Raw genomic sequence first — 12,380 nt, 5'->3', positions numbered from 1 at the left:
GCTCTATTGGCCACAATGCCCTGTTGCTGCTCTGATACGGCATTCTGCCCTCTCATGTGCTGCTCTGATGTACCTGCTCTGTTGGCCACAATGCCCTGTTGCTGTTCTGATACTGCATTCTGCCCTCTCATGTGCTGCCTCTGATGTACCTGTTCGATGCCATGGACTGTTGATGCACCTAGCCCCTCTCATGTGCTGCCTCTGATGTACCTGTTCTGTGCAATGGACTGTTGATGCACTTAGCCCCTCTCATATGCTGCCTCTGATGTACCTGTTCGATGCCATGGACTGTTGATGCACTTAGCCCCTCTCATGTGCTGCCTCTGATGTTCCTGTTCGATGCCATTGACTGTTGATGCACTTAGCCCCTCTCATGTGCTGCCTCTGATGTACATGTTCGATGCCATGGACTGTTGATGCACTTAGCCCCTCTCATGTGCTGCCTCTGATGTACCTGCTCTGTTGACCACAATGCCCTGTTGCTGCTCTGATACTGCATTGTGCCCTCTCATGGACTGCCTCTGATGTACCTGCTCTGTTGGCCACAATGCACTGTTGCTGCTCTGATACTGCATTCTGCCCTCCCATGTGCTGCCTCTGATGTACCTGCTCTATTGGCCACAATGTCCTATTGCTGTTCTGATACTGCATTCTGCCCTCTCATGTGCTGCCTCTGATGTACCTGCTCTGTTGGCCACAATGCCCTATTGCTGTTCTGATACTGCATTCTGCCCTCTCATGTACTGCCTCTGATGTACCTGTTCGATGCCATGGACTGTTGATGCACTTGGCCCCTCTCATGTGCTGCCTCTGATGTACCTGTTCGATGCCATGGACTTTTGATGCACTTAGCCCCTCTCATGTGCTGCCTCTGATGTACCTGTTCTGTGTAATGGACTGTTGATGCACTTAGCCCCTCTCATATGCTGCCTCTGATGTACCTGTTCAATGCCATGGACTGTTGATGCACTTAGCCCCTCTCATGTGCTGCCTCTGATGTACCTGTTCTGTTGGCCACAATGCCCTGTTGCTGCTCTGATACTGCATTCTGCCCTCTCATGTGCTGCCTCTGATGTACCTGTTCGATGCCATGGACTGTTGATGCACTTAGCCCCTCTCATGTGCTGCCTCTGATGTACCTGTTCTGTGCAATGGACTGTTGATGCACTTAGCCCCTCTCATGTGCTGCCTCTGATGTACCTGTTCTGTGCAATGGACTGTTGATGCACTTAGCCCCTCTCATATGCTGCCTCTGATGTACCTGTTCAATGCCATGGACTGTTGATGGACTTAGCCCCTCTCACGTGCTGCCTCTGATGTTCCTGTACGATGCCATTGACTGTTGATGCACTTAGCCCCTCTCATGTGCTGCCTCTGATGTACATGTTCGATGCCCTGGATTGTTGATGCACTTAGCCCCTCTCATGTGCTGCCTCTGATGTACCTGCTCTGTTGACCACAATGCCCTGTTGCTGCTCTGATACTGCATTGTGCCCTCTCAAGGACTGCCTCTGATGTACCTGCTCTGTTGGCCACAATGCACTGTTGCTGCTCTGATACTGCATTCTGCCCTCCCATGTGCTGCCTCTGATGTACCTGCTCTGTTGGCCACAATGCCCTATTGCTGTTCTGATACTGCATTCTGCCCTCTCATGTACTGCCTCTGATGTACCTGTTCGATGCCATGGACTGTTGATGCACTTAGCCCCTCTCATGTGCTGCCTCTGATGTACCTGTTCGATGCCATGGACTTTTGATGCACTTAGCCCCTCTCATGTGCTGCCTCTGATGTACCTGTTCTGTGTAATGGACTGTTGATGCACTTAGCCCATCTCATGTGCTGCCTCTGATGTACCTGTTCTGTTGGCCACAATGCCCTGTTGCTGCTCTGATACTGCATTCTGCCCTCTCATGTGCTGCCTCTGATGTACCTGCTCTGTTGGCCACAATGCCCTGTTGCTGTTCTGATACTGCATTCTGCCCTCTCATGTGCTGCCTCTGATGTACCTGCTCTGTTGGCCACATTGCCCTGTTGCTGTTCTGATACTGCATTCTGCCCTCGAATGTGTTGCCAATGAGGTACCTACTCTGTTGTACCCAGTGCCCATGCTCTTGCATACTCAGAGATTATACCCCTATTATGTTTAATAAAGCAGGTCAATCATGTGTAGTGGTTTGTCGTTGTCATTCCTGCTTGTGTACTTCAATTGTGGATATCTTTTTGCGATCTAATGTGGTTTCTCAAACATGACACTCCCCCTCCCAACGTCACGGCCCTGGCAGGTACTCCCCTTCAGAAAGCAAATGGTGTGTTGCGTACCTGCGTCGTCGTCGATGATGGTCCATGACTTGCAGGTGGTGGAGCGCGAAGAGTATCGGAAATGCGTGTAGCGCTGGGTCCATGACGGCGAGCAGCTTGTGGTGGGTATCTCTGCAATGTGTGGTTTCTTCGCTGTGGGGAATCCGCCGTGTTCAGGCAGGTTGTTTTTCCGCAGCGGTTTTATGTGTGTTTTCCGCCATGGTGATTTGGGGACGGTCGGTGACGTCAGTCCGTACGGCGGTGCCTCTGGATTGGTTACGTCGGCCGCGGGGTCGGGTGTAGTTGGGCGGCGGTGCGTGCTCTTCCGTCGTCCACAGAATTTTGACAGTGTTTACAATCCTAATATGGCGGATGGAGTGACCGCGGCAGGCGGACACGGAAAATGCATTTTCCGCCTACTCCACGACGGCGGTCGCACTTCCGTACGCCATCTTAATGAGCCCCTTAATGTGGACTACTTCCTACAAAACCAAGTTAAAAGTCTACCCTCTTATATACAGGACACTGGAGACTTTTTGAGAAAACGGAGAGGAGTTAACTGATAAGAAGACTGTTGATTGATTTCTCTGGATGTTACAACACTATATGCAAGTATCAATCACTGTGACGGTATCAGAGCAGTAGAATACTCCCTGAATCCAAGACCTGAGATCATGAACATGCACAGCAAAATGTTATAAACCAAGATTTTAACCTGTCTTGAAAATAACTTCTTTTTATTCAATAACCAGATTTTTTATCAAATCAGAGGTGTAGCCATGGGGTTTTTTCTCCCAGTTATGCCTGTCTCCATATAGGGTTCTGGGAGGAACAGGTCCTGAGGATTGAATACGAAGAGATTTTAACAAATCTGGTTTCATGTTGGTACAGATTTATTGATGACATTCTTATGATCTGGAAGGGGACTGAAGAGAGTGCTCAAAATGTGTGGAGTGTATCAACTGTAATAACCTACATCTTAGTTTTACAGCACAAATGAGTAGAAAGACCATGTGTTTTTTAGATGTGGAAGTATACATTGTTGGAAACAAGGTGGAAACCAGATTACATAGGAAAGTAACTGCGGGCAATACGATTTTTTATGCTACGAGCCATCACCCTGCCCATCTGATCAATAGCATCCCCTACGGGGAGATGCTCCGCATTCGTAGAGTATGCAGCAGTGATGGTGAGTGCAGGATAGCACAATTGCAGAGCTAGGATGCCAACCTAAATTCTGAACGTCGCAATCTAAGGGCCATCGAACGTTCCTGGAGATCCAGACCATCTGCGGACCAGCTAAAAACCCTGAGATCAGCAGGAAGCTCTTATAACAACCAAATCAAGACAGCTAAAGCAGAATATTTCAGATCTCAACTTACCCAAGCGGCTAATCGACCCAACAAAATGGTATGAACTGGTCAAACAGCAATCAGTGGAAGCCCCTAACCGGTCAGTTTCGGTAGTCATTCCTCCCTCATGTGATGATCTGGCTGCCTTCTTTACGGAGAAATCTAGACTTCTTAACATCGATCTGGAGACCAGGAAGGCTCTATTGCTACCCAGTGAACCTGCACCCTCCCTGGCCTTGTTAGACAAGGCAGAACCAGTCAGCTGGGGTATCAAGAACAACGCTTCCTGGGATTCATTTACTCCGCTAACTGAAACAGAGATCAAAAAGGTTCTTCGGAGTATTAACCCAGCTAATCGCTTCAATGACCCGTTACCGCCCAACATCTTCAACGTAATTAAGGAAGAAATCTCCCCCTTTTGGACAAAGATCGTCAATGCATCTCTATCACAAGGCACGAAAAGAGGCGCAGGTAACACCTATTTTAAAAAACTGACAGCTGACAGTGCAGATCTTAACAACTTTCGACCGATCTCCTGTATCCTCATACTAGCCAAACTCCTTGAAAAATGCGTCTAGTCCCAACTTTGTGCGAATATTGAAAATTTCAATCTTCTGGACCAACACCAATCTGGTTTTAGGAGTGGGCACAGCACTGAATCGGCTCTCACTCACGTGATGGATGACATCTTAATGATGCTTGATCGAAACAAATCCTGCCTCCTTATCCTACCCGACCTCTCCTCCGCCTTTGACAGTGTCAATCATGACAACCTCCTGTTCATTCTTGAACGTAGGATGGGCCTCTTTGTTCAGGTGCTACTTTGGTTCTCATCCTTCCTGCAGCACAGGTCACAAAGAGTTAAAGCTAACCACTCTCTCTCCCTGCTATCCCCAGTCATCATGGGCGTTCCCCAAGGTTCCTCCTTATCTCCCATTCTTTTCAACTTGTTCCTTGAACCCTTAGCTATTGTTCTAAAATCCTTGGACTTTCGCTTCCACATGTATGCAGACGACACCCAACTCTGTCTGAAAATCTCCTCCCCTGATGACATCACCTCACTTAACTCCTCCCTACTGACTACCCAAAACTAGTTAACTGAGAACCACCTCCTATTAAACACATCCAAAACAGAATTCCTCCTCATCTCTCCCCCGAAACATACTCATAAAATAAACCTCTGGATGAACCAACTCACCGCTTTCAACTGCTCCCCCCGCATTATTGATTCAGCTAAATCTCTTGGTATCACCCTGGACAAGCATCTGAATATGAAGAAGATCCATATTAGCAACGTGTGCAAGGGGGCTAACCATGTGTTGCGAAGACTCAGGAATCTCAAACCCTTCCTACCCCATTCTGACTTCAAGCAAGTGGTCCAAGCGCTTGTACTTCCGAAGCTGGACTATGGCAGTGCTACTTTATGTGGCCTCCCCAAATACACGCTGCCCCCCCCCTAAAGGCTTCACTAAACGCGGCAGCCAGACTGATCACAAACACCAAGCCAAATGCTCACATCTCCCCAGTCTAAAAAGCTCTAAACTGGCTGCCCTTTGAAGCTAGAATTCAACTGTAGATTGCCTGCCTAAACCACAAAGCCCTCCACTTCAAAACCCCCAACTACCTTGCGCAAAAACTAGTTCTATCCAGAAGGGGTAGACCGTCTAGGAGTGCTAACTCTCTCCTCCTGAAACCTCAGATCTTCAGCAAAAAGAGAACATGCCAACGAGCCTTATCTGGCACTGCACCAAAAATTTGGAACTCTCTTCCACCGGAAATTCGTAGAATCTCCCTGAAGGTTGCCTTCAAATTGGAAGCAAAAGGATTCCTCATGGATAAGTTCTTACCTTAACACAATGGACTACTGTAAGCCCTAATCGCTCTGTAAATACTACAGCATTGGGTAAAATTTCTGTTTGTTACAATTGAATGTGCCCCCCTTATATCATTATGTTTTATCACTCCCTTGATGTAATTTTACCATTGACTAGCCCACCCTACGTTACTCCAGAATTATATAGGATCTGTTATGTTTGCACTATATGATTTTATGCTCATTAGCTTCCCCATTGTAGTCTGGTTATGATCGTATTCCTTCCCCTCATTCTAACTGTAAAGCACTCTGATATCTTTCGTAATCAAGTTTGCGCTATATACAACTTTATAAATAAATAAAATAAATAAATAGGATAGGTTCCTGGACAGGGGCTATCCAGAAAAAAAGCTAGAGATTGCTATGAATAAGACTCCTAACCTTGATCAATCCGAAACACTCATAATATGCAACAAACCATTCAATATACATAATGAGCCAGCCACTAGACTGATCATAACTTACAGCCTGCAACACAAAGCCATACGTAAGAGTGTTAATAAAAACTGGGCATTGGTAAGGAGATACTCGGTTTTGAGCAACCAGACCACTAAATCACCTTGTATAACTTTCAGGAAGGCTCAGTCGATGAGCAATTCTTAGTAAAAAGTAGTCCTGAAGTGATGGTTGCCAAAACATGGTTGAGCCCCAGAAATGGCTTTACACGCTGTAACACATGCAAAGCATGTAAGTATGGGGTTAATAGAACAAGCTATACCACACCTTTTCAACCCAATTCAGTACCGATCAGAAAAAGTCTCATTTGTAAAACTGAATACGCAGTTTAAGTCCTGGAGTGCTCGTGCAACCTGCAATATGTAGGGAGAACAAAATTGCAGGTGCACACACGAGTACTCAAGCACTTGAGAACAATTACAAATATTGATGACATTTTAAGGACTATCATGACAGTAAGTTAGACAATTTTAAATACTTTGTCATAGATACGATCCTTCCCCAGAAGCGAGGCGGCAACCGGGAAGCTAAATAGCAAGATACCCCGGGGCTTGAATTTGAGTGAGGATTTTTATCCATGTCTGTGATTGAGTTTAATTGCTTTTAAATGAGATTTTAGATAAGATCTTGATTCCATTTAGTGATTTCATGAGTGATGTAATATGTGATGTCATCAGCAGTGCATTGCGGGGGCCAAGTTATAGTTAGCTGAACTAACTGTAACTGACGAACGCAGCCCCAGATTTGGTGCAATTTCTGGTTTATTTAGTAAGCGCCCTGCACCACCGCCATGACGCTTTTCAGGCACCACAGTGCCCTTGATAACATGCTGCGCATGTGGAGTGCTTCCCAATATTTAAAGTGACAGTGCATGTACGTGGTTTCTTACATTACAAGGCATAAACGTAGAAGAAATCCACAATCAGTTTGCTAAGAAACAACATAACAGTCCCTTAAATAATGCTCATAAAAACAGCGATAAATAAATGTTATCAGCCACTCTGTGTGTGTATATACATATACTAGCAGCCCGTCCCGACATTGTCCGGGTATGAATTGCTGCCGGCCAGTAGTATATTGTTTTGTAGGATTTCGTTTTGATAGCATTTCTTATCTGTGGCAGGCCTGTGAAACGCTCCGATTCACAGTGCACTGCTGATGCACTTAAGAGTGCGCATTCAGTAGTGTGTGAACTCGAGTTTCCCTACTTTATTTTTCCTTGCAATATTATATAGCGCGAACTCGACAACATGGCATGAGAACAATTTACATTACAGAAGAACACATTCATTTGTGGTAGGCACGGGGAGACAAATCGATTTGCCTGGAATAACAGGATGTTGAGCTGATGCCGAGATTCAAACGTAGCTCCCCAGCTCTAAAGTTCGCAATTCTAGAACTTGTGGCGGGAGGTGTGTCTAAAAGTGTATGTCAGTGCTGGCCATCAATGAAAGAGACCTGTGCATTTTTCAAATCGGTGGTGAAAAAATATGAGTATGTTGCTGGAGATGTGGGCCGCCGTGCCACACATGTACTTACTGGGGGAGGGTAAACACCCATTATTCTGCAACTTTCTTTCCGCATACCATCACTCCATATACTTTCATTACGAAAGTACCATGACGCTGCAATGCCATTATAACGCATGGCATTACCTTTTATATGCTTTTACCACGCATACATTTACGACGAAATTCATTGTAAATGCATGAATGGTAAAAGCATGTTTTTTTAAATGTTTGGATAAGGTAAGTATGGGTATAGGGGTATATGTTTTGGGGTACTGAGGTATATGTTTTGGGGTGTTTGAGTATTTTAAGGGTTCAGATATAGTTTTGGGTTATGGGGTACAGGGATAGTTTAGGGTTTAGGGATAGGTATGGGTTTTGGGGTACAGGGGTATTTTTAGGGTTCAGGGCTAGGTTTGGGTTTTGGGGTATAGGGGTATTTTTAGGGTTCAGGGGTAGGTTTGGGTTTTGGGGTACATAGGTATTTTAAGGGTTCGGGGCTAGCTTTGGGTTTTGGGGTACAGGGGCATTTTTAGGGTTCAGGGCGAGGTTTGGGGTTTGGGGTACAGGGGTAGCACATGATATAAGACATGGCATGAAGGGCGGAACGTACCACACGCCCCCAGCATTTGTCACGCCCCCAGCACATGCCCACAGCACAACGCAGACACGCCCACAAGGGACTACTTTGCTGACACAGTTCTTTTACCATTTAAATGTCTATGGTGGGAGTCTGCATAGCCTATGTCCTTCTACTGCAACTGCCCTTTCCAACGCTGTATTGGGTGTTGTGATTGGTGCTGTGGTTCCTGAGATTACCCACCTCAAAGGTTTGGGCTCTCTCTTTATTATATAAGTATATATATATATATATATATATACATATATATATATATATATATATATATATATACTAGCAGCCCGCCCCAGCGTTGCCTGGGGCAGAAGGGGGCTGGGGGCAGCATTTCCGGATTGTAGCAGAGTTGCCCGGGGCAGAAGGGGGATGGTGGCAACATTTCATGCTTGGGTGCACTCCCGCCCCGGCCCCCGCCCGCACCGACATTGTCCAGACCGCCTCCCGCCCGCCTCCCGCCTCCCGCCTCGCCTTTGCCTTTGCCTTACCCCGCCCGCCCCGACATTGCCCAGACCGCCTCCCGCCTCTCCCGCCTCCCGCCTTTGCCTTACCTGAGCCGCCGCTCTTCCCCGAGCTCCGGACTTCACCGCCACTCCTCGCTGCTCGTCACCGCTCCTCCCCGCCTGTCGTCATCACGCACGTTGCGAACATCGCTAGGGCGCGGCCAGAGCTACGTCGCCGCTGGCGCTACTTTTAGGGGACTGCCTTGTTTTTAAAGTTTAATTTTTTAATTTACGTTTTTTTTTTATTTTATGCAGCCTATGTCAGTTCAGTTCAGTTCAATAAGCTTTATTTGGTTGAAACAAAGCAACCATAAAAGCACAGTACAGTTATTAAAATACATTCATATCTATACATAATAAAAGGAAATACCATGCCAAAGAGTAAATAAGTACATACATACAATAAGTTTACAACAATATAACAAACAGTTTTTAGATTATACGAAAAAAGTGCATAGTGCGTTAACAAGGAATTTCATTCGTATTAAAAGGGGGGATACAACCCTCACTCAATCAACATGTAACCAGTCTAGACGTAGCAGCTTTCCCCCACTTAGTGCCGCCTCCACTGCAATTCTAAGCAACCCCAAGCATCAGAGTTTTATTGTCAGACCATTCAAGCATCGGATTATCAGATCAAACCGAAAAGTAATTCCTAGTGGGTAGCTTCTAGTTGCTGAGTGTATGGCCATTGTTGCCCCTACAGCGATTATTTCCTGTCTTAAATCTTACATGGGGCATATATGCGGCTCTGGGGTAAAAATCTCTCAGTTCCCTTACAACTATTGGGCCGTCACCCCTTTGAGGCTGCCAGCCCAGTAGATAATGGACAACCCGAGGATCCCTAAAATTTACAAGAAATAGATCTCCCGCTATATCTTTGGTTAAAGGACCCAACCATTTCACCCTTCTGACATTCAATATTTTTCCGTCGATGTTTGGTGGAAGGGGCCTGTTCTTTGTTAGCCAGAAAGATACCTTGTTTGCCAACTCAGTTTGTCCCTCTATCTTTTCATTACTTAATTCGGGCACGCCTGATAAAATGCATACAAATGGAGCTGCCTCCTTCGGTAGGTCAATTTGATTAATTTATCTTTGCCTATAACCATTTTTTGAGATAGCCCCCACTAAGGGCATTGAATCTTTGGATAACCCTACTCCTTTATCAGAGCTCAGTGGTATTACCATTTTTGGTTTAGTCTGCCGAGTATTGGATGGTAATTACTTTTTAGATTTATTAGGTGCAGATGACTGGGTTGAAGGAGTACTGCTTTGTGTCATAGTTATTGGTAAATCGGCAGTGGCTGTGAGTTCAACTTTGTTAGCTCTTTCCAGGCTTTCTAAAAGGATAGCGTTAGCCTTCATTGTCTCTTCTATATAAGTAACTTTTTCCCCGATTACCATAAATTTTTAACCAGTGGGGATATTAAAGATTTAACGATATGTTCAATCAGGGCCAATGGGTCAGTTGGTGTGGAAGGTAGGGGAGAATCAGAGGTTGAGCATGCCCTGAATGATTGCGGGGAATTACTACAGGCCGAGGGGGAACTTGCATGCTGCTTTCTTTTGGTAGGGGGTGTCTGAGGGTTTGTTATAAGAGTGCTTTCTTTATCTGTAATTAGGGAGTGGTTTCCCAGGTGGGTTACTTTGGGATTGGGTGGTGTGTTAAGGCTAGGACTTATATTTAGTGGGGCACCTGTTGATTCGTTTCCCTTTTGAAACAAGATGTAATTGGTTTTACAAAGCGCATTAAGTTCTTCCAATAAGAATAGTGATTGGCAGTAGTTAGTTGTCACTAAAGGGGATTCACGACTGGAATTTAAATTATCCAAACTCCCGTTTCCAAGCCCCCCACGGGAGTTAGTATTATTTATGGCCCCTTTACCAGCCATAATGTTGATTGCTTTTGTATATAACAGCAATATAGTAACAACAACAAACACCAGTGCTGGGCCAGTGTACAATGTCATGAATCCAATTCTGTTAGGCCAAATGGGTATCAAGGCAGTCACTGTTATGAGTCAATAAGATTTACCTCCTTTATCCAGTGGAAAGCAGGTGAGACGTAAATGGTATGGCCCTGCCCTGCCTCCTTGTGCCTCTGAGGGCCAGAGAGGGCCCGCCCTTTGCCCGGGCTTAGCCCGGCGCTCCCGCGCAGCGTGGCCAAGAGCTTGTATTATAGATGGAAAATGGCAACCGGGAGGCGGGGCAGTCAGGGGGCGCAGACCAGCTGACAAAGGTCCAGCAGGGACTCCTGGTAATGTGAGTCCCTGCAGCGCTCCACCCCTGATTCCCTCACACCTCTCTCTCCCCAAGCAGAGCAGCAAGTCTATAGAACGATGGCCCCGGGCGGCGTTACACACCGCGCAGCGGCACCCGCGAAGCGGGTGCGGCAAGATGTGGCGAAGGGGCTCCTGTCCAGGATACAGAGGGAGCAGCGTCCCAGGTGCAGTTCCCCACGGGTAGGTGCAGGTGTCCAGGCGTCCGAAATTCAAAGATCCCCCCAGCCCATGTCCATCTACACACCCTGAGGATTACAACAATGTATTGGGTTTGTGGATTGGTGCTGTGGTTCCCGAGTTTACCTTGCCAAAAGGTTTCTGTTCTCTCTTTATAATAGTAGTATAGATATATATATTTCAACAAAAGAGTAGCCCCCTCGGGAAAGCCACAAACGGGTAGGTTGCAATTGCCGCTTTATTGTGGAGGCTGCAGCATGGTAACAGGATGTCTTGCACAAAATTCACTGCCTGACGCGTTTCGTGTGAAGACACACTTTCTCAAAGGCATACATTTCTCACAGCGCTGAGCGTCGTATTTAAAGTTTCTAACACCCCCCCTTATGGGCGTCGGCTCTCCCAGAGCCCAATGGTATCAGTAGTTCACTTCATTACTCTCTGGTGAGTTGCTCCCAGCATTGTGTATGTCGAAAAAAAAACAGTGGGTGTGCACAGAGTCCAATATTCTTAACGCTGCACATTATGTCCAACACGACCACCTTCCCTAAATGCTGTCCATCATTTGATGCTGCATCAATCCGCTTCTATGCGGCTGGGCTATCTCACGGCTGGGCTGGCTGTGACAGATTCCAACAAAAGAGTTTCCCCCTCGGGAAAGCCACAAACGGGTAGGTTGCAATTGCCACTTTATTGTGGAGGCTGCAGCATGGTAACAGGATGTCTTTCACAAAATTTACTGCCTGACGCATTTCGTGTGAAGACACACTTTCTCAAAGGCATACATTTCTCACAGCGCTGAGCGTCGTATTTAAAGTTTCTAACACCTGCCTTTGTGGGCGTCGGCTCTCCCAGAGCCTCATGGTATCAGTAGTTCACTTCATTATCCTCAGGTGAGTTGCTCACAGCGTTGTGTATGTCAATAAAAACCCCAGTGGGTGTGCACAGAGTCCAATATCCTCAACGCTGCACATAATGACCTCCAACACAACCTCCTTCCCTAAATGCTGTCCATCGTTTGATGCCGCATCAATCTGCTTCTATGCGGCTGGGCTTTCCCACGGCCGGGCTGGCAGTAACAAATTCCAACAAAAGAGTTTCCCCCTCAGGAAAGCCACAAGCGGGTATGTTGCAATTGCCACTTTAATGTGGAGGCTGCAGCATGGTAACAGGATGTCTTGCACAAAATTCACTGCCTGACGCGTTTCGTGTGAAGACACACTTTCTCAAAGGCATACATTTCTCACAACGCTGAGTGTCGTATTTAAAGTTTCTAACACCCGCCCTTGTGGGCGTCGG

Source organism: Lissotriton vulgaris, chromosome 11 (genome assembly GCF_964263255.1).
Source record: "Lissotriton vulgaris chromosome 11, aLisVul1.2, whole genome shotgun sequence".
Taxonomy (NCBI): domain Eukaryota; kingdom Metazoa; phylum Chordata; class Amphibia; order Caudata; family Salamandridae; genus Lissotriton; species Lissotriton vulgaris.
Note: the sequence above shows the minus strand (reverse complement) of the source record.